The following is a 23,693-nucleotide window of genomic DNA, read 5'->3' as shown; positions in this document are numbered from 1 at the left end:
TGAGAGGTGTAAAAGATAGATGGTCGACTAGGTAAAAGAAATAAGAAAATAATGAGAGGATAGGTAATGTAGGAATTAAGAGATGAATGGCATGTGTCATAGGTAGAAAAGGTTAATAAATTAATTAAATAAATAAAAGTATTTATTTAATTTAGGAAAAGGATAATTTAAATAAATAAAAGTATTTATTTAAATGAGAAAAAAGGCTAGAAAAGGATAAATTAATGAATTAAATAAATAAAGATTTATTTAATTAATAGAATAATTAGGCTTAAATAATTAAATAAATAAAAATATTTATTTAATTAGACAGGACAATTTTAGGTGTCTACATTTTGCCCCTCTTTGAGACAATGCAGCTTGTCGCGTTGTTTCAAAGAAGATAAGATAAACTGATACAAAGTTGCCCCAAGATGGGAATGATATGCCCCTCGAGAGATTGGATGAAAAATGTTTGAAAATTTTGCAAACAATCTCTTGATAAGAAAGAAAGGTGAGAAAGGACTGACAAGATAGGATAGAGTGACAGAGTCATGGGATAAAGAAGATTGACTCGGGAGACGAGGGCTAGGGTAGTCTATAAGATAGACTACAAGGGGAAACATCTTCATTTTCATCCACACACCTTAAGAGATTAGAGTGCAGAGAGAGAAGAGAGCAGTCAACAGTCAATAGCGATGGCATTGGTGCACAAATTTGATCGTGTTCATCGATTTCAGAGGCCGGCAGCTGCAGGAGAGCCGATAAGTACCACAAAAACTCCTTGTACCTTGTTGCATTAATTATTGTCATAAATGCACATTAGGTAGGTCAATAAATGCACATTAGATATGTTGCAAAAATATCAAGTGGGGTAAAAAATTCTAAGGCGCGTCTGCATTGGTGTCAAGCACGTTTGGGTAGGATAGGCATGTCTGCGTCGCGTGTAACCGTGTCTATGAGTCTAAAAGAATCTATGCCAGATGCGAGCGCGTTTGTGAAATGTAGGCACATCTATGTAGGGCAGGCATGTCTATGCAGAAGAGAGGCATGTCTATGTGTTTATGTCTTCAAGGTCAAATCGACAGTTCTATGATAAACATACGCTATCAATTGGATAAGCTGCTAAGAGGATACACTCAAGCAGGTTCTCTAGGGAAGACTAGGGTAGTAGATAAGGCTAGGATTGACAATTCTGTGATAGAACATACATTGCCAATTAGGAAACTACTCAAGAGGATACACTCAACCAGAGGCCCTAGGATAGGATAAAACGAGGCACTTTGTGATGAATAGGGAGTACCATAGAAATTGACAATTCTATGATAGAACATACATTGCTAACCGGATTAGGCCAAAATTGACAGTTCTGTGATAGAACATACATTATCAATTGGATAAGGCCAAAATTGACAATTCTATGATAGAACATATGTTGTCAATTGGATACAATCAAGTAGGTTCCCTAGAAGATAGGATAAAAGTAGCACTTTGTGATGAAAGGGGAGTACCACTAGGATAGAGTTCCATATGATAGATATAAGCACTAGGATAAAAAGAAGCACTTTGTGATGAGCAGGGAGTACCACTAGGATAGAGTTCCATATGATAGATATAAGCACTAGGATAAAAATAAGCACTTTGTGATGAACAGGGAGTACCACTAGGATAGATATAAGTATTAGGATAAAAAGAAGCACTTTGTGATGAACAGGGAGTACTACTAGGATTGACACAGTTGATTTGCTTGACTGGAGGAGGACCTACTGATGCTAGAGTCACGAGAGAGATTCCCTTTGACTCAGAGTTTATGAGAAAAGCTGACATTCGAGGATAGAGCCACAGTGGAGGCTATGGGCTTGCGATATATTATGCATGTGCCTGAGTTTCGAGCGATCATGGGATTGTTGATTGCATTAGCTGAGAGATGGCACTTAGAGACTTGCACATTTCATTTATTGATGGGTGAGATGACAATCACCTTAGAGGATGTGTATAGGATACTGAGGATACCGATCAATGGGGAGTTGGTTCCTTATGATCGAGAGGGAAATAGGGATGCACTGACACAAGTGTTTCAGGATCCAGAACTAGAGATGAGGGTAGGACATGTGGCTTGGGATACTATGATAGCTACAGGATTGGCACTATTGGCGGCGCTGGTAGTAGTTATCAATGGGTTTCTCTATCTAGATAGGGCAATACAAGGGGTGGTTGTGGAATGGGGGAGGACACTGGAGACATTAGTGGCTGACCACACCAAGTTTGCATGGGGACCGTGTCTGCTGGCACACTTGTACTATGAGTTGCATCAGTTTGTATATCATGGATCAATAGGATTAGGATGCAGAGTGGCATTGTTGCAAGTATGGGCATATGAGCATCTGCTAGTTACACATCCAATATATTTTAGAGGCAGGAGACATGGGCGCAACTATGTACACCTATATGATATGATTACTTCTCAGCCATGGATTGGGAGGCTAGAGTATTGGTGTCAGGTGATTGATGAGGTAGATAGTGTGGTATGGAGGCCTTACATAGACTATGAGGAGTGGGAGGATGATGCAGTCAAGCTGCCATATGTATTCAGGAGAAAGTATCTGATGGGAAGGACATTGTATATTACTGAGAGGTTGTTTATTGAATGGGTATGCAGGCAGTTTGACAAGATATAGCGGATGCCGCGAGGGTCGAGGATGTATGCATGAACAATGAGGGATTAGGTGCATTTAGGGCCATTATTATCATATGATCAGATTGTGATACCGATGCTAGAGATGGTTCCCATGCCTTAGGACATATGGACAGATGTAGAGGATGCAGGGATGAATGCAGAGTATACTGCATATTGGGGAGAGCATCTGTTTCCACGGCTGACGGATCCAGGGGAGTTGATAGAGGGAGATGGCAGGGATGGTGGAGATGATAGTGGAGATGGTGGTGGCAGAGGCTGATGACAGTGGTGAGGTGCAGTAGTAGAGAGGAGGGTATCTTAGAGGAGAGAGAGAGGAGAGGAGAGACAGGTGCATGTAGTGAGGGGTAGGGGTGGATTGCCATTACAGGTGCCAGTAGCACAGGTTCCCAGACAAGTATAGGGATAGGGACAAGGACAGGAGCAACCATAGGGATAGTGTGAGGGGAGAGGGGATGAGGAGGATGAGCTACTATCCTTGAGGGAGATCTACCAGGAATAGGCAGATGATATCTAGGATGTGGAGAGGGATGCAGCTAGGCTCAGGAGACAGCTAAGGGACATTGAGCGGGAGAGGGATCGAGCTTTTCAACGCTATATAGAGGCTGAGACTGATAACTCAATGATGAATAGTGAGTACCAAACTAGTACTAAGAGGGGGGGGGTGAATCAGTACAGACATAAAAAAACTTTTCCTGAACTGGTTTGACTGCAAACAGTACACTTGATAGACAAACACTAATACCGGTCTAAACTAGATTACTATTGGTTAAACATAATGAGACTGTGAAAGATAGAAACTAGCAACACTTAGCTTTCATACAATCTACTCCCTCATTTCCACTTCATCCTTATGCATAAACAGATAATCTATCATTAGAGATGCAATAATTTACTAGAACAACATGATTCACCACTAAACAGGAAATAACAAAACATCACATGAAAGAGGCATCACACATGACACACATATTTTTCACATGGAAACCCAACTGGGAAAAACCACGATGGGGATGAGTACCCACAAGATATTTTTGAACTCTTTAGAAGTTCGCTCTATTAGGAGCATATTCTAGTTAAAGACTGTTACAATAGGTTCTGTTAGGAACCGATCTTGTTAGGGATCACCTAGTTAAGGGATGGCTAGAATACCCAGTTAAGGGTTAAACCCTGTTAAAGGTTACCTTGTTAGAGGATTTTATGAACTCAATGGCTTTGAGTCACCCTGTTAAAGGATTTACAACAAGCTGATTAAAGCTACCCTATTAAGGGATTTTCCAACTGTTGAAGTGATTAGAGATCAACAGGTATTACAATGATCCGGTAATAGAACTCAATGCCAATGCAGATCCGTTTTACTTCCTTCCTTCTGCGCACACACTTTGCCGGTATCAATTATCATATTTGGTCTAGCAAGAAACATGTATCTTTGTACTTAGATACACACACAACATTTTCCAACAACTTCAACATGAAAAACAACATCAACCTTATAGGAAACAGATAGGTCAGTAGCATAAACCCTAAACCCTAGACATTTAGGTTGAGCAAATCAGTTGGTTCAATCTTGACTATTGAACACTTTGCATTTGAATACAATGGTCTTGAACAGATCTCAAGACATTCTCCATCGTTCATTCTTCATCGCTTCTTGGAGGCGATAACCCATCACACGTTGTTCACCTTTTGCGGGGACTTTGCACTTTCCCATGGTAGATAGGATCAATCCCCTTCATACAAGATCCTTCACATGCATGAGGCTAATGTGGAAACATGATCTGATCTCCATTATAATGCCAACTCATCACACAATTCCATCAGTTGAATCACACAGGCTCGAAACACTTCAACCGGAAACCCTGAGGCTAGGACTACCAACCAGTAGTCATACCATATTAAACCTTGATAGAAAACATTCCATATACTAGTTCACTTGGACAGATGTACCACTTCACCTTTTGCACCTATACCAGTTCATAACATTATACTGGTTCACTTTGCCAGTTGCTTAACTTCAATAAACCGGTTCACTCTTCAACATATTGCCAGTTCACTCTTCAGCATATTACTGGTTCTCTCTTGAGCATATTGACATCAATGACAACACAATATCATTATGTCAACATACTCTGCACATATGCCAACAGAGATAGCACTGAGGGCAGGGAGGTAGGCAATAGAGGACATAGGGGCCGGATACACCTATGTTCTACAAGTAGGGGAGGAGATAGCATACTAGGGAGACATGTACTATAGAGTGGTGCCACCAAATCAGCAGGCTAGGAGCTTCCGGAGACCATCGCGGACGACGACGACCACTGGAGGGAGAGATAGGAGACAAACATCTAGTGGTGGGGTCATGGGTCCTCCACCACCACCAGATAGAGGGGACAGGAGAGATGATCCTGGGGTGGGTCCTTCCAGGGCTCAGACTTTGTTGAGGCCAGCCGACTCCAAGGGAGGCAGTTCATTATAGCCTTAGAGGACTCCCTATGTATCAGTTTTGTACCATTTTGTATGATGACGTCTTAGGGTGATTGTAGCCATATGATTTTGACATCATTGTATCATGACACTTATGATTTTGATATATATATGAGATGATTCATCCTTGTGGCAGCCATATGCATGTGTACCTATGTGATGTGAGGCATGATTCTATGTGATCCTTATGATATGGATACAATTATGTACATGATGAAATGCAATATTTTTGTTCTTTTATGTTTTTAAATGTTATGCATATGCAAATGTGAATGTATGAAATACAGATGAATATGATAACACAAATAATTATTCACATGATGAGAATGTAAAATGTGCTAACATTTGTTGTGTGTAGGATGTGATGCAATTGTGATATCTATATGTATGTATGCAATGAGATATGTGGTAATGCAGGTGCAAACTATATGAAATGTTTTTGGCATGTCATTATACTTAGTCATGTGATAGCAGGCTACATGGACTCAAGGATGATGGAGGTCAATCAAGAAAGGGGGATGGAAGATAGAAGATATGGAAGTGAAAGAGCTTCTTATGCATTATCATCATTGAGCTTTATTATGGCAAATAGGTTATGACAATCGAGGCATATGTTCGACCCAGAAAGTCATTGTACCTATTTGCATGGAGATCAGACAGTCACAAACAAGGAATGCCCTAGTTCACACTAGACTCTCAGTGTCCTCATATGGTTGGATAAGTCATTGCATTACTAAGAGACAATCCACAGACAACAAAGTAAAAAATAGGTGACGATACCCCATCCTCGCCTTTCTAGTCAAAGACATCCTAGACATAAAATCTCTAGTCAGAGACATCCCAGAAAAGCTAAAAGACATGTCACCAAAAAGATAAAATAAAAATAAAACCAAGACTCGACACCAACATCCACTGTAGTCCTCAAGTTTAGTGTCTCTTGTCACTTGTATAAGTCTATTTGATTGTGGTCACAAAGTTTTCCTTCACAAAATGATAGATAGCACTGAACCATAATGTTATCTGAGTCTGTTGAAATATTTGATTTGTTGAAGCCCATTGTTGCTGATGTGTCTCATCTGAAATTGATTGAATCCATGAAACCGATACTTTATTGCAAACAAGATGAAACTTTATTGCGGATCTGTGATGCAAATGTTTCTTTAATGTGGATTGTGCGCAGACAGACTGAAAAAAACTGGAAGAAACTGTACTCCTTAGAACGTTTGATGCTCTTAGTTCCACACCCCTCACTTAGACATAGGATTTTCCTTAGCCATAGAAAAGAGATGATTTACTATGGATGAAAAGGGGTGAAAAGGAAGGATTATTATGAATGGCTAACCAATGTTAGGTAGATCAATAACAAGCCATGATTGGAATGGGTAAGTTTATTATGGATGGATAGGCTGTGAGTGTGTGCAAAAGTGAAAGGATGAAAGAGAATCTTGAAGGAGGGAGGAGCAATGTAGACACATGGCACCGGTAACCTGGTTTTCACCATGGTACTTTCCCAGGGTGCCACCGATGTGGTTTTCACCATTGGATGAATTTATTTCTCTTTACTTTTTTCGATTGTTTTTTTTTTTGTATTTTTTTATTTTTATTTTGAATTAGGATACCCTTAAGAGCTATGTGTAAAACCTGTGAAGGTGCATGCTATTGATAGGATCCTCCAAAGGTTCACCCTCTATGGTTGAGAGCTGATATGCACTGGATCAATAGGTTGTTGTAATGATGTAAGGACCAAGCCAATTTGGTTCAAACTTGCCCTTCTTCTCTCTGCCTTGCTAATTATTAGGATTTTCTTTGAGAACTAAGTCACCTACCTCAAATGTGCAAGGATTCACCTTGTGATTGTAACTATGAGTGATTCATTGTTGATAGGCCTTGAGATGATGAAAAGCAGTTTGTCTTCGTTCATCCAATAATTCTAGTTCTTGTAAGCAAGAGACCCTGTAGTCTTCATCATTGATAATGTTTTGCAAAGAGACTCGTAAAGATGGTAGCTCGAACTTAATAGGAAAGATAGCTTCAATACCATAGACAAGTGAATAAGGTGTGGCTCCTGTAGGTATTGGAACACTTGTGTGATAAGCCCAAAGTGCAGGATTAAGTTGGATATGCCAATTTCGGCCAGCGTCATCGACTGTCTTTTTGAGGATTTTAAGAATATTTTTATTAGACGCCTCAGCTTGACCGTTACCTTGGGGGTAATAGGGAGTGGAGAAATGATGGGTAATATGGAAGTGATCACAAAGTTCACAAACATCTTGGTTTTTGAAGGGGCATCTGTTATCAGTGATGATGGAAAGAGGAATATCATACCGACAAATGATATAGTTGAGAATGAATGGAGCAATCTGTTTTCCAGTGACTTGTGTAAGAGGCACAAATTCAATCCATTTTGTGAAATAATTTGTGGTAGTCATAATGAATTTGTGTCCATTGGAGGAGAGAGGATGAATCTTGCCTATGAGATCGAGTCCTTACTGACAAAAGGGCCAAGGAGTCGCAATCGGTTGAAGTTCTTGTGCTGGCGCATGAATAAGGTCTCCATGAATTTGACATTGCTTACATTTCTTGACAAACTGATGTGAATATTTTTCCATATTGGGCCAGTAATATCTAGTCCTGATGAGTTTCTTGGCTAAGGTAGGACCACTAGAATGTGGACCACATATTCCTTCATGAACTTCACGTAACACAATCTAAGCTTCATCCCTTTCTAAACATCTAAGAAGAGTGCCATCTAGACCTTGACGGTATAAGATATCGGCTAAAATGATGTATCGAGAATATTGGCGAATGAAAGTATGGTGTTGGTTGGTGGATAAGTCAGGAGGAAGGGTGTTGTTATGAAGGTATGTGAAAATGGAACCATATAACTAGGAATTAGGACCAATGACACATATCATCTCAGTAGGAGTAATCTCATATGAGGGAACCAAAAGGTTATCCACCAAGAACTCATAGTGGGTTTCATTATGTGGTAGATCAATCAGTGAGGCAATGGTATCCATGACATCTGTGGCTCGATTATGCTCTCTTGGTATCTGCTCTAAGGTTATCTTTATGAAATGTTGCTTGAAGTCATCTACCATTTTTTTGTAAGGCATTAATTTTTCATCCTTTGTTTGGTAGTCATCGGTTGTTGGACGAATTACCGGTTGAGAGTCCCCAAAAACATGAAGTTCATGTATCTTCCACTAAACTGCAATCCGTAATCCTATTATTAATGCCTCGTATTCTGCTATGTTATTAGTGCAAGGAAATGAAAAATGGTATGATTTGGGAATGGGGTCCCCTTGAGGTTTGATAAAGAGGATACCAGCTCATGCACCATGATACGTGTATGAGTCATCAAAGTATAGTTTCCATGGCTTCGTGTGTGATATTGTTCAGATGGATTCATCTGGAAACTCTGAAATTAGAGGAGCATCATCTATCATGGGTGCATCTACTAACTAATCTGTGATAGCTTATCCCTTTATTGCTTTTCTATCCACATATTCAATGTCGAATTCACTCAAGAGCATCACCCATTTGGCTAGTTTGCCAGTAAGCATCGCCTTATTTAGAAGATAATTCAATGGATTGATCCTTGCGACCAACTTAGTTTTATGGGTTATCATGTAATGTCATAATTTTTGTGAAGCAAAAACCACAACAAGACATGCACACTTAATTAGTGTGCAGTTTAGCTCATAACCAACCAAAGTACAACTGATGTAATATACTACCTTTTCTTTGCCCTCAACATCTTGTTGTGCTAAGAGTGCCCCCAATGCTATTGATGTAGCTGATATGTAGAGTAATAGGGGTTGTTTTGGGACCTGTGGCATCAAGACTAGTGGATTCAGAAGATAATCTTTGAGTATCTAAAAAGCCTATCAATAGTTATCATCCCATTTGAATTCGATGGTTTGTGTAGCAAGTGCTGAAAAGGATGACATTTATCCGCAAGTTGTGCTATGAATCTTCATATGGACTGGAGTCTTCCTTGTAAAGATCAAAGTTGACTGATATTTCTTGGTGGTAGCATTTCTAGGATTGCTTTGAATTTTGTTGGATCAGCTTCAATTCCTCTTTTTGAAACAATGTATCCAAGGAGCTTCCCGAAGGTTACTCCAAAGACACATTTCTTGGGATTTAGTCTCACCTTGTATTTTTCCAACCGATCAAAAATGACTAAAAGGATGTCCAAATGTGTATCTCTATCTATTGATTTTCCCAAGAGTTCATCAACATAATCTTCTACAGTTACGTGCATCAGATCATGAAAGATAGTAGTCATGGCTCGTTGGTATGTAGCGCTTGCATTCTTTAGCCCGAAGGGAAAGACATTCTAGCAGAAAGCTCCCCATGGACAAGTAAATGTTGTTTTGTGTTGGTCCTCGGATGTGATTTTTATTTGATTGTAGCTAGAGAATTCATCCATCAAAGATAACAATGCATGACCTGTTGTGAGATCTATGATCAGGTCAATGTTTGGCAATGGAAAGTCATCCTTAGGACATGCTTTGTTAATGTCTCTAAATTTAGTGCATATTCTGATGCAGCAATCTGACTTAGTGATTGGTACCAAGTTGGAGATCCATTCAGGATAATCAATTGGGTGTATGAATCTGACATCCAACAATTTTTCAAGATTTGCCTTGACTAATAGTGCCACTTATGGATGCATCTTTCTTAATTTCCATTTCATTGGCTTTTCCCCTGGTTTAACTATTAAATGATGCATTACTAAATCCAAATCTAGTCTAGGCATATTGGCATATGACCATGCAAAATTGATTTGTCTCTTTGTGAAGAAACTTATGAACTTTGGTCTTTCTCTCTCTATCAGAGATTGTGCCAGGAAGATGTTGTGTGGAATCTCTTTTGTACCAATGTTTGTTTTGATGGTCTCCTTTACTAACATGGATGATTTTTCTTCATATGATTCTAGGAGAATGTCGAGCCTTCCATCTTCATGCGCCTCGGAGAGGTTTTCACCCTCAAATACATCCTTTCTTTTTACTTTTTTGGGGTTAGACAGTGCCACAATGTGGTTTTCACTATAAAACCCATGATCTGTTTTTATTTTTACATTTTTGCAAATGGAAGGCCCAACACCCTCACCAAAATATGCCACATTGTTGAGTTCTATAGTGTATCCCACCTTATGGTACCCAAGCTGAAGATCATCTCATATGCCTAAATAGTTGATAAAGGCTTCATCATTTTGGAATGTGTCGAATTGTACAAGTCCTTCGTGGTCCCAGTCAATAAGTTGGTGGTGAACAAGGGGAAGGCCTTCAATGTTTTCAAAGTCAGCGGGTGTTAGGGTGTAGATACAGTTATATTCAGGTATGTCAAGGTAGTTGTCGAGGTCATCGTTGGCACTCTCCTCATCTGTCTCGATTGTGAACAAGTTCAAATTGTCATCACTAAAAGTTCATTCTAGAATGGGTGTCCTCATCCTTTGTGATTTCAACCTAGAACCTAAAAAACAAAGATTGTGTGGGATCCTCAGGGGTTGTTTCTTGAGAAACTTTGATTTTTTTATGAAATTCCTCTTCTTTTATGGGTTCACCTGGTTCTCGGAATGTCTTGGTGAGTTCATAATCATTGGATGATTTGTCTAAACCCCATTCCCATCCATTAGAGTCAGTGGAATAGGGGCTCTCTTGTTGATCATTGGAAATCATGATTTGCAATGCTTCTTCTGATTTGTGAGTGTTTACCCTAGAAGAGATGAAACAAAGCCCTTTCGAGCACCAATTTTTAAATGTCAATTTTGGTTGAAAAGGTTGAGTGATACCTTCTTTTATTAAGCCAAGAGGACTTTTACCATCGTACCCAAACTTTTGTAGGATCTTGAATCCTTTGCCATATTTTTCACATGGTATCTTGATGTGATCTTATGTACCATCTTCAGGGTCTTTGTAAAGCATTTTGTATAAGTCTTATTCTTCCATTTCACCCCACTTTTGGAATATAGTAGGATCCCATTTTAGCATAATGATAGATACCTGTTTGGAAGGATATGGTCGTCCATATTCTTTTGGTGAATTCATAACTTGCCGCAAGCACATCGTTTGATTTAGTGTGTATTTGCCCATGCCTTTGTCCTGATATTTCCCTTTAATCTCACCTTGCTTTGATGTTGGAGGTTCTAATGATTCAGGGTCAATATATGTAGAAGATGGGATAGCTTCTCTATTAATTGGAATTATTGTCTTGGCTTTTGGCCTCAAGTTATTGTAGTATATAAATGGATTAGGATCACCATTAACTGTTACTTCAATTCCATTATGAAGAAACTTAATGCATTGATGGTATGTAGATGGGACTGCTCTCATCTCATGAATCCATGGATGTCCTAGCAATATGTTGTATGTGACATCCTTTGTAACTGGCCCAACATTAAGAGGTAAAGTGAATGTGCCTTTGGATGAATGGTCTTCGTCATCATATGCCTTGATGGTGATTTTGTTTGTAGCATTCACAACTTTATCTGAATATCCCAATTATATTATTGTGTTCAAAGTACATATATTGAGACCAGCTCCTCCATCTATCAGGACTTGTTTTATTTGATGTTTGTGGAGGAAGACTTCAATGTGTAAAGGTGCATTATGTGGTTGGCTTACGGATGCATCGTCAGCTTCTGTGAATGTAAGGGAGTGTGGAATGGAAAGGTATCCCACCATGGCTTGAAACTGGTTCATGTTCAAATCAATGGGGATAGTAGTGTCTCTCAAATTTTTATCAAGAATGGCTTTATGTGCAGGGGATATGCGTAAAAGCTCTAGGATGGAGATAAGTGCGGGCATCCTCCCTAACTATTCTACCAGATCATACTCAGGTTTAGCTAATGAGAAAGTGGTGGTTTTAGCTGGAACACCTTGCAAAGTGACCTTACCTCGTTGAGTTGTGACATTACATTCAGAGGTAGATTCAAAAGAAGTTCCAATGCCTTTTAGGACAACTTTGGGTCTTTGGGTAGAATTTTCAGGCATTTTGTCCTTTATGATAATCGTAGAGACATAATTGTCCATCAAAATTTGATTAACAGTTGAATCATAGTTATAGGATTCTCTAGTATAGTTGGTCTTCTCATATGTGGCTTTGGATTTTCCCTTGTCATGTTTAGGGAATGGTTCCTTAAACATCTCATGTTCTTGATTGGATGAATGTCCTTCAATCTCAATGTCACCTCTATCAATAAGATCGTGTATGATGTTCTTCAAAAGATGACAATTTCTTGTTTTAAGTCCCTTTCTCTTGTGATACTCATAGTACTCATCATCCTTCCACCAATTTGGTTTGACCTTTGGATCATATGGAGGATTGTCTGGAATTTTTATTATCGTGTTTGCCACTAGCTTCTTGAAAGCTGATTCAAGTGGTTCTCCCAATGGGGTGTATTTCCTTTGTGGTTTTGAAGTTCCTTGAGTATTTACTTAGTTATTTGTAGAACTTGATCTAGAAAGAATGATTTTTGGTCTCACTATGTTAGCATCAACAATGCCATCATTTACTGTGTTCTTGTTCTTGTTCTTGTTCCAAAATCGCGGCTTGTCTTTTCCTTTAAAGTCCTCTTTGTTTTCTTTGAGTATCTTAATGACTCCTTGTTCAATTAAGACCTTCTTGGATGCTAAGCCTTTCTCAATGACATCCTTAAAAGTGGACAAACAAGCTTTCCTTAAGTCATAACTAATTTCCCTGTGGACATTCTGTGTGAACATCTCTGCCATTTGTTTTTGTGGAATTTCACAAGAGCATTTGCTGGCTAAATTCCTCCATCTTTGTAAGAGTGATGAAAATGACTCCCCATCCTTTTGTTTGGTATTGCACAAAGTGGTAATTGATATCTCTATGTTATATGAGAAATGTTGTATGAAAGCTTCTACTAGATCACCCCATGACTTAATTCCAGGTGGAAGTTGGGAGAAACATTCCATAGTTGATCACCTAAGATTTGTGGGAACAATCTCATCAAGTATGTTTCTTTTGCTGCTACCTCAATGCAAGCTATGAAAAACTATATTATATGTGCCTTAGGGTCTCCTTTGCCTCTGTACTTATCAAACCTTGGTGTTACAAAGTGTGTAGGAAATGGAGGCATTGTAATGCTTTTATCAAATGGATAGGGACATATATCTCTCATTGTGTAAGCTAGTTTTGGTGTATTGATGTCCTCCATCTTCTTTTGTAAGTCCTCTATCTGTTGTTCCAAATTGTTTTTGGGTGGAGACCGACTTCTTGGACTATATCCAATGCCTGAGCCACCGGGTGGAGGAGGAGGATACTGCATATATGGATGGTATTGATCATAAACATGTTCATATGGAGGAGGTCTATAATGATACTGCATATAGGAACCATCTGGTATAGAGTCATAATGAGGAATGGAATATCTGCTTTGTCCATGCATATCATATTCTACAGGCATGTCATGAGTTTTTTCTTGTGTAGTGCCCCCAAATCTGACATGGGGTTTCCTTGTGTCCAAATTTTGAGCATGCCTCTAGATATCCAATTCCTTTTGAGGTTGGTCCTTAGCATTGGTATGCAATTGAGTGTATTTATCTGCATAAGACTTCCATAATGGTTTGCGTAGATGGAGTTGTTCATGAGATGCTCTTTCATGAGTATCATAAGCTTGACCATGTGTATATGGGACCTCAGGTTTTTGAAACAAAGATGATGGAGACTCAGGCATGAAACGTGGTCCTCTAGTACCTCCACTATTAGGTCTCCTTCGATCCATGTTGAGTTGAGTTTCTTGCATAGGTCAATTTTCCACTATTTGAGACATGTCAAAATCATGAGGTATTTTAGCTCCACTTTGTGCCATCACTTTTAATAAATATTGTCTATCTCTTCTCATGATTTCCTCAACCAATATATTAAAATGGGGATCCATGATGGAGTCTTCCACTTCTACTGAATGTACGAAAAAGTTGTATGTATTGTCATTGTGTGTATCATTGTTGTTTGTATTATCTATGTTCTCAACATTTTGAATGTTTCTATAAATGTCCATGTCAGGTAATGTGGTATGATCAGAATTGCAAAATATACTATTGTCATACTCATAACCACTCATGTTTACGGACTCTTGAGCCTCTTTAGCTTCTCTCCTAGATTTTTGGGAATGGGTTTCAACCATGAAATAGGTCTTGATCAATATGTGTGAGACTAGATGAAAAATGGAAAGAGTATGGAAGACCAAGAGTTGGATGGAATGTAAATGAATCTGAGGTGTACTTGCAATGTCCAAAGTGTAAGACCAAGTATGTATGTAGTAGAGTAGGTGTGGCTTCCAAAGAGATGATAGATTCTCTTGATGAGGTAAGTTGACCTTGACTCTAAGTAAGACCAAATAAGACCCAAAGGTGATAGACCTTGATGAGGGACCACTTAGAAAAATGTTGTTGTATGTATTGTGTTGACAAAGCAAGATGAGGACAAGAAAGTGACCTTTTGACTCAAGTTTAGATAAATGTGAATGTAATGCAAGGTGTAAAGCAATGATGAACTTTGTGAGACCCAAAGATAGGTTGAGTGCTAGCTGAAGACCTGGAGAAATAACCTAAGAAGATCAAGAATTTTGAAACTGATTGCTCTTGTTTGCTAGACTATAAGTTTTTTCCAATACTGAACACAAACGTTCCTGTATACTTCACAAACACGATTACCCAACACAGACGTGCTTAGACACTACACAGACACATTTCTGAGAATTTGTGAATGCAGTTTTTCTTATGATAACATAGACATGTTTATGTCCTACACAAACGCGGTTACAAGACACAAACGTGTTTCTATTAGACACAGACATGTTTCCAGAATTTGAGTGCAATTTTTCTAATTTGTAAAGTTGTTGTTGTGATCAAATCTGAACTTTCGACCATTTTTCATGACAAGAGGACACAATATTGATGAGGACTCAATGTTTGCAAGTGTTTGGACTCAAGATGACTCAAAGAAAGTGTGTTGTTTGATGTAAAAATGTTTTGCATACACTTGAAGACACAAAAGACACAATTTTTTGATGTTTGATCTTGAATGTTTGAATGTTTAAAAGAAGACAAATGCAATTATTATGGTTGGCGAGGACAATAGTTGATGATCCCACATGGGGTTTCCCTCGAGGCTACCCTCTTCAAAGTGGATACTTAGGTGCTTGACCCCACTAGCTCCACCCTCGGCACTCACTTCTCCAAGGCAGCCAATCACCAATTCCCATGAAAATTCCCCATGGTGAACTTTGTATCTCTACTAAGAACCGTATGTGTGTGGACCACTCTAGAGGTCCGACTTCCTACTCCAACAACTAGAAGGATTTTGACTTTCTAAAACAAAAAGGTGCTAGTTTGGGCATCCACTCATGTGGTCATACATGCGTCACTTTTAGCTTTGTAAATACAGAAGGCTCCCAAGCGGTAGGGGTTACACCTTACTATGGGGAGACATAGTGTCGGTATGAACTAATCAGCACACATTACCCATGGATTTCAGCATGGATATAGCTATTTATAATGGTTCGGAAGAGGTGGGTTTTCCTTGCTACCACTTGGGTCGTTCTCTCCTCACTAGTAGTCCTAATGACCACACAGGGAGACAGGCCCTCTAGAGATTAAACAAAAAGAGCCTATTACTCAAGACACAAAAGACACTGGTTCAATTTTAGTGCACCAATTGAAGTGCTTGGTAATCTATGAAAATAAGGCACACAATAAAGATCAAAAACCCTTGCCAAAAATTCTGCAACAAAGATTTGTTAGTAGTTTTGCAATAATACCCCTCCTACAAGCACACAAGTTAGGTAGATTTTAGATCCAAAAGACTTTATGAAAAGAGGGTCTTCGACAAGACATGTTGCTTCAAGGACAAGCTGGACCAATTTGTTAGCTAGATCACAAGATGTTAGCCCGAATAAACTAGATATGAAATCAAAATGATGAAATAAAGTCCTAAAAACTAGAACAAAAAACGAAAAAATTGTAAAATCAAAAAACAAAACAATAAAGATGCAATTAGATCTCACACAAATGCGGTTAGAGGACACAGACGCGGTTTCAACCCTCACAGATGCGTTTCGGCAACACAGACACATATCTAGAACACAAACGCGATTAAAAGATGTACAAACGCGATTTGGGAACATAGGTGCGACCCTGCAATTTGCAAAAAAGTAAAATAATGTCGAAGACGTAGACGTGATTCCAGGGGTCATAGACGCGACAAAAAAGCAAAATTGTGGTTCCGATATGCGCAGACGCGAAAATGTCAAAATATTGTCGGAAATGTCAGATCTGCAACTTCAAAAACACAAAATCTACAACAAAAGATGTTAAATGCAAAAGGGACAAGAGTTCCACCGAGCGTACCAAATTGTTTATGGTAAAAATGGAAACAACAATATTGAAAGACTGGATAGATTCAACCTCAAAACCCTAGCCTAACAACAACAAAGATCCACCATAACATATGAAGATTACCTAAGACAATGAAAATCAACAAAATCACAAATATTATACCATCACATGTCCAATAGGGTTTGAATCTCCATTCTTCCTATCTCCATTGATCTTGCTTGATATATTTGCTCTCAGATTTTATGTGTGCACAAGAGCTCAGCAAAGAACATAAATGTGGTTGCAAGTAGGCTTGATCACATATGAAAGTTTGAATGCTAGAATGCTTGGGAGAGATTAGGAGAATTGATAATGATAGAGAGTATCCTCTTATATAGAAGACACTATAAGAAATGGAGGGATAAGATTGAGAGGTGTAAAAGATAGATGGTCGGCTAGGATTAGAGGGTAGGTAAAAGAAATAAGAAAATAATGAGAGGATAGGTGGTGTAGGAATTAAGAGATGAATGACATGTGTCATAGCTAGAAAAGGTTAATGAATTAATTAAATAAATAAAAATTTATTTAATTAATAGAAGAAGTGGGATCAATTAAATAAATAAAAGTATTTATTTAATTTAGGAAAAGGATAATTTAAATAAATAAAAGTATTTATTTAAATGAGAAAAAATGCTAGAAAAGGATAAATGAATTAATTAAATAAATAAAAATTTATTTAATTAATAGAAGAATTAGGCTTAAATAATTAAATAAATAATAATATTTATTTAATTAGACAGGACAATTTTAGGTGTCTACAATGATAAGCTAAAGTTGATTGATAATTCTTTAAGGCAATGTACTAATATTTATAGAGTATGTTGCAACACAGGTTTACTTACAACAAATTTAGATAAAAGGATTAAAGATACTCAAGAGAAGATTGTAGGTATAGTCAATTCTTTTGATGGCTCAAATTCTTTGACTACATCTATTGATGGTCAGATTTTGGTATTGGAAGCTCAAGTTTTAGCTCTTCAGAGGGATAAAGACAAAATTATAAGAAGAGATAGAGGTCTCAGAGGATTGGTGAGTCCCCAGTTGGACTCATTAAGTGTACATAAGGAGTAAATTGATTTGGTTGGTAGGCCCACACCGATAGAACTTAAGGATAAAGAGTCATATGCTCACATGCTTAATGGACTTGTATCTATTTCTAGCACACTCAAATCAAGTTGGGATCAGGGAAAAATTTTAGAAACCCCCCCTCGAACAAGGTGTAAAAACCTAGCAAAAGGTGTATAATTGCCAAGGAAATTTTTAATTTTACTGGCGAAATTTTGCGATTTATGGAAAAAATAATAATCTCCATTGGTGAATCATTCGTGATCGCTTATAGTTTGTGAAAAATCCTGGCGAATTGTAATATTTTTAAAACCAAAAAAATATTTGCATGGGCAAATTGTAATGTTTTTAAAACCAAAAAAATATTTGCATTGGGGATTTCAACCTATTTTCAAACCATTAAATTTTTTTTTGGTGATTTCAACCTATTTTCAAACCATAAAAAAAAAATATTGGTGATTTCAAGCTATTTTCAAACCATAAAAAATAAATATTGGTGATTTCAACCTTTTTCCAAAATGTAAAAAAAATATATTGGCACCTCAGCAATCCTTGTCAAGTCATTAAAACACATGGCACGTAGTCGTCAACCCTCTGCCTGAAAGACTACCCATTAGAAAATCTTGCGACCTAGCCACAAGCCCTTACGACTCTATCTCCAACTCGCAAGCTGAAAATGCTAAGCCTTCATAACCTTGAGATCTAGCGACTGAGACCAACTGAACCGCCACTCACCAATTCTCGGCCACAAAATGTTAAGTCCTCATCATCGCAATGACTTGGAGATAGTGGTAAATTTAACCCTTGTTGCGTACTCACCAACATAAAACTGTATCTCTTAACTGCTAGCACTTCACTCACAAGCTCACAGCTTGATCAAGTCTTCAGGCATTTAACTTCGCGAGCTGGTAATAACCATAAAACTTAACCACAAACTATCTAGTCATTAGCTCACGACCTAAAAATGCTAATATTAAACAAACATGAGAGCTAGCGACAACTATATGAAATGAGTTACTCACTAACTCTTGCAGCTATAATGTATGGCATCAGACCAACTTGAGACCTCGCGACCAAAGAAATTTCATTAACAATCTCCAGCTCGCTAACATAAAACGCTAAAACCCAAAAAGCTAGAGACTTCGTGATGTAAACCCAAACCAACTTGTCACCAACTTGTGGCTCGATTATGTCTTCAAACATTTAACCTCGCGAGTTGGTGATAACCATAAAACTTAACCACAAACTATCTAGTCACTAGCTCGCGACCTAAAAATGCTAAAATTAAACAAACATGAGAGCTAGCGACAACTATGGTGGCAAGATAATATGTGTGGGGAATTTTTAAGGCTTGGATGTTGACTCATTCCTAAGGGACTAGTTTGAAGGTTTCTCCTGAGTTGAGGTTGATTAGACAAGCAAGGACGATGGTTTCAGAGGCATAAAAGGATTGGATAGCTTCTGAGTTAGAGATGGGAGATCATGGATTTCTCTAAGAAATCAGAGGTTGCTTGTTGTCAGGGATTTTGAAGCAGAATTTGTACAATCAAGGAGGACTAAAATTAGAACAAAATTATTCAGATAAGATGAGCCTTAGCAGGATGTAGTGGATTTGATAGGCATGACTTCTAGAGTCTAGAGTCATGTTGAAAAGCACCAAAATGATGATTTTTCACGTGAATGAGCATCACCAGATGAAGTGTTAAAAATTTATAAATAAAATGGAGTGGTGGCTTAATTGGTAGAAGAGAAAAGAAACCTTTTTCATTTTCTGAGAGTGTTTTTTTCCTTAGAAAGGAAGATGATGTTTGAGCAAGATCGTGCATGGAGTTGTTGTGTGCTTTGTGATACTAGATGGGTGTCTTTTTGTTTTGTTTTTTTCTCCCGTGTGAGTTTGTTTATTCTTAGATGGGTTGTGAAAGTGAGAAGGATTGCTAGAGGGGGCATGAAAGCCTTTTCTTATCAAGAAAGGCCATGCATGACACATCCTCTGCTTCTACTCTGCCACAAGATGGCAAGGGGTTTGAAGAAGGAGCCCACAGAGGAATGAAAGAAGGATTTGTTTGGGTGGGGAGTGGAAACCAATCATCTTTGTGACGACATGGAAGTTGCAACCCCTCCCTAGCATATTATGTTTACCCTAAAGCTCCCCTTTCCACTTTCTCTAATCCTAGGCATAATGGATCAAGCTCCTCTTTCCATTTTCTCTATTCCTGGGCATGAAGGTTGAAGCTCCTCCTCTATTTTAGGGGTGACTTTACTTCTTGCTAGGTCCCAGTATCCCTTCCTAGAAGGGAAATGATCTATTGGATAGAATGTAACATCTCTCAGAAGGCATCTGGGTGATAATGGCATGGCTCAAGAAGTTTTGCTTCTACCAATTTTTAGTTGAAAATTTTGATTTACGATAAGTGCATGGATAAAGAATATTTTTGTAACAGAATTGCATATGGCCTTTTAGGCCTAATTGCTAAGAGTAAATGTTCTATTGATATGTGTCTCTTGGCTTGAAGCTTGTTTCTCCCTTTTCTTCTATAAAAAGGAAAATCAAGGCCATTAGAAGGGTTCCTTTTGGGGGGGTCTCTTGAGGGTTGTGAAATTTTGGTGCCTTTGGGGTTCCTTTTCTGGTTCCAGTAGTGAGAAAGTTGTATAGTCATTTACAAAGCAAATTAAAATCTTTGTGCAAGTTCTTGAAGGAGTTATATGTAAATTTATTTTGTGATAGAAGTAGTAATTTTATTCAATAGAAATTAAATTCTAATCTATTTCTCTCTGGTGTATAATTCTATCTGTAGATGTATAAATCTGACCACTTTCCTAAGTGAATATTTAATATTCATTTTAAACTCATTCCTCTATTTAATTAATTTATCTGCATTTATCTATTTGATTAAATAAGTTATTCAATTTATTTAATTAAGTTCACTTAAGCCTTTTCTAACCTTTAATTAAATAAATCACTTTATTTAAATGGTTCCCCTTTCTCCCCTTTTAATTAAATTTATATTTGTAGCATCCTAAAATTGTGACACTTGCAATTTCGACTGCATTTGGGTCTTCACGATGGCGACACAACACTGAACCTGAATGGAGACCCCGAAACTTGCTCACGACACCAAAAACTGCATTTTTCCAGCACCCTGGCCTGATCCTCCTTGCACCCCGTTGTCCCGGGAGGTGGGACCAGAGCGCCCAACGCCCTGGTCCTTCAGGACCAGGGCGCCCAGTGCCCTAGTCCCCCAGGACCATGGCGCCCAGCGCCCTGGTCCCTGGCCCTATTTTGGGCCCGGTCTCCTATGGGACTTCGGGCCTTTTTGTTTGCAAATTGGAAAATAACATTTCCTGGTCGGCCTAAGGTCGGGAAAATCAGTCTTTTAACCCTAATTGGCAAGTATAAAAACTACTTTTCCTCTCCCATTTTGAAGATCGAAAAGAGGAAGGACATATGTGTACAAGACGTGGAAACAATATTCAAACATTCAAGCATTCAAGCATTCCTTCAAGCAATTGATCATTCTAAGTCTCCATTCAAGGCTAAGTGTTGCATTCAAGACAAGGATTCAACCATTGAAGAGGAGATCACATACTACAACATACAAAATATACAACATACAACAACATCTATACCTTCGCATATAAGGATACAAACATCCTTACAACAAGGTATTAGTACTTGTTTTACATTACATTTACAACATTTCTCATTTCTTGGTTAATTCCAAAACCGGGGTTTGACCTAAGGGCAAACCCCTAATCCCTAACCCCCCAATCATCTTCGCTTTTCTGTGTGTAGGTTGCAGGTACGCGGCTAAAATTGAAGATCTGGAATCCTTGTGCAGAGACAAACAGATCCCCCTTCGTTTCGCGGATTTTTCGGAGGACCGTGTGCACGCCGGGCGCCATCGTCCCATCAACTTTCGCTCAAATTTGCAGAACAGCACCGTCTCGACATTTTACTACTAATTCCAGGTCTGCAGCTTCATATCATATTCCTATCTCTGTTTATAAGTGAATCTTTCCTACTTTGCATGCATTCCTAGTTCAATCTTTCTATCTACATTCTTTACAAAAGAGGGTATCCTTGCTATCACAACCCTTGAAACTCATTTAGAATCCAATCTTGCATTGCGTGGGATTGGATCTTGTGGGTTTCAGCCCCTCTTTTGAATGTAAAGTCCCTCCTAAGTGAAAACCATCAACCCTAGTGACTCTCCCTTCTCTCTCCTTGGAGTTGGGGAGGGGAGAACAACTAGGGTTCGATTTTTCCGCTTTACATTTTGGTGAACCCGACGTGAACATCCTTTCTAATTATTCATAGTTAGATCTGAAAATTGGATTCCTTGATTACATTTCCATGTTTGATCTTTTGCAAAATTTTAGAGGTTAATTGCATAAAAACCCTAAATTTTCTTTTTAAGTAATTAAACTTGTGAAATGTTTAATTGTTAAATGCTTGTTTCAGATCTGCCCTTCTATTACAAATTGTCAATTCATATTTGTGCATTAATTTTGAAAATTAAGTGGTTAAGTGTCAAAACCCTAATTTTTGAAACCCTCTTGGTTCAACCTTTGTCCGACAATTTCATTGATCAAAACATTTCCAAATCAGCTGTAACTTTGGATTCCGCAATAAAATCATAATATCTTTCATCCCTGAAAATTTGGAAAAAAGTTGCGAGGACCGTGTGCACTTCGAGCGCCATCGTCCCTGACATTTTTTCCGAAATTTCGGGAACTAGATCTTACTGTATTTTTCTGCTAAAATCCAGAATTTTGGCTGATTTTATCAATTTTAACACCTTCAAAATTACAGTCAAAGTTGGTCTAGCGATTTCTTGGATTGAGGCTTCTAATCATTCAAAAATTGTTGAAATTAAAATTCATATCAAAATTGTGTTTCTTACTGTCCTAAATCTGAAAAGTGTGTTAGCATTCATTCGAAATTTCAATGCTTTATTCAAATTTTTGCAATTTGTGACTTTTGAAATTAATTGCTTAATTACAACAACTTTGATTTCCGCTTTCAAAATTAAATTTTGCGTGAAATTGAGTCAACTTTCAAATTTCAAAACTTGCATTGCTGTTGGTATTCCCTCTAAAATCATAAAATTCAAAATTTCAGTTTCCCTCTCTTTTTCAAAATTCAAATTTTGCATTTTTCGACAATCTTGGTAGGGTTCAATTTTGAGATTGCAACTTTAATTTGACCTATCTACAGATCGTAAAATCACTCAATTTTTTCATATTAGCTTTAAAATCATCATTACTTTCATCCCTGAAAATTTCGAAAAAAGTTGTGAGGACCGTGTGCACTCCGAGCGCCACGGTCCCGGACATTTTTTCCAAAATTTCAGGAGATTGTCCTGATTGCATTTTACAGCTTAAATCTAGGAGATTGGTTGATTTTATTGAAATTTTCTACCTCTAAAAATTCAAAATCTTCTCTCTTTCTTTAGTGCATGAGTTTTACAACAATAAGCCCTACTTACACTATTCCCGTTAGACGAAGCCTTAGAATTAAGTCTTTCCAAGGTTTAATTACTGAGGAGATGGAACCTAATTTGAATGGCCTTTTTAACGAGGACATGGGTAATTCCTCTAATCCTCTTAATGATGAAGAAGCTCTCCATGAGGTTTCTGTAGAACAACTTTCAAAATTGGATAACCAATTTGATGATTTTCGACAATGGATGTCTCAAGAATACCCTGATAGTCAAGCTCTTCCTTTAATTGAGGGTCTAAAACGTATGCTTCAAAGTGATAAGAATGGAATTGATATTTTGCGTGGTATTGCACACATTGTGGATTCAAATGTGATGCCTATGAAAAGTTGTGCCGAAACCTTAGGTTATACACAACCTCCTACTCAAGACAATCATTCTATTCCTTTGATGACTTCTATTGCTAGTATACCTACTTTTACATCAAAAATAATGACTAATTCAATACAAGACATTCCTCCTATGATCACTAATCATGGGGGAAATCCTTCTTCTTCAATTAACCCTCTTCCTTCATTCAATCCAACTTCTTCATTCATTCCTTTAGTGAGTGTTCCT

This window comes from Cryptomeria japonica, chromosome 5 (genome assembly GCF_030272615.1).
Source record: "Cryptomeria japonica chromosome 5, Sugi_1.0, whole genome shotgun sequence".
Taxonomy (NCBI): Eukaryota; Viridiplantae; Streptophyta; class Pinopsida; order Cupressales; family Cupressaceae; genus Cryptomeria; species Cryptomeria japonica.
The sequence above is the reverse complement of the archived record's forward strand: the minus strand, read 5'-3'. Positions refer to the sequence as shown.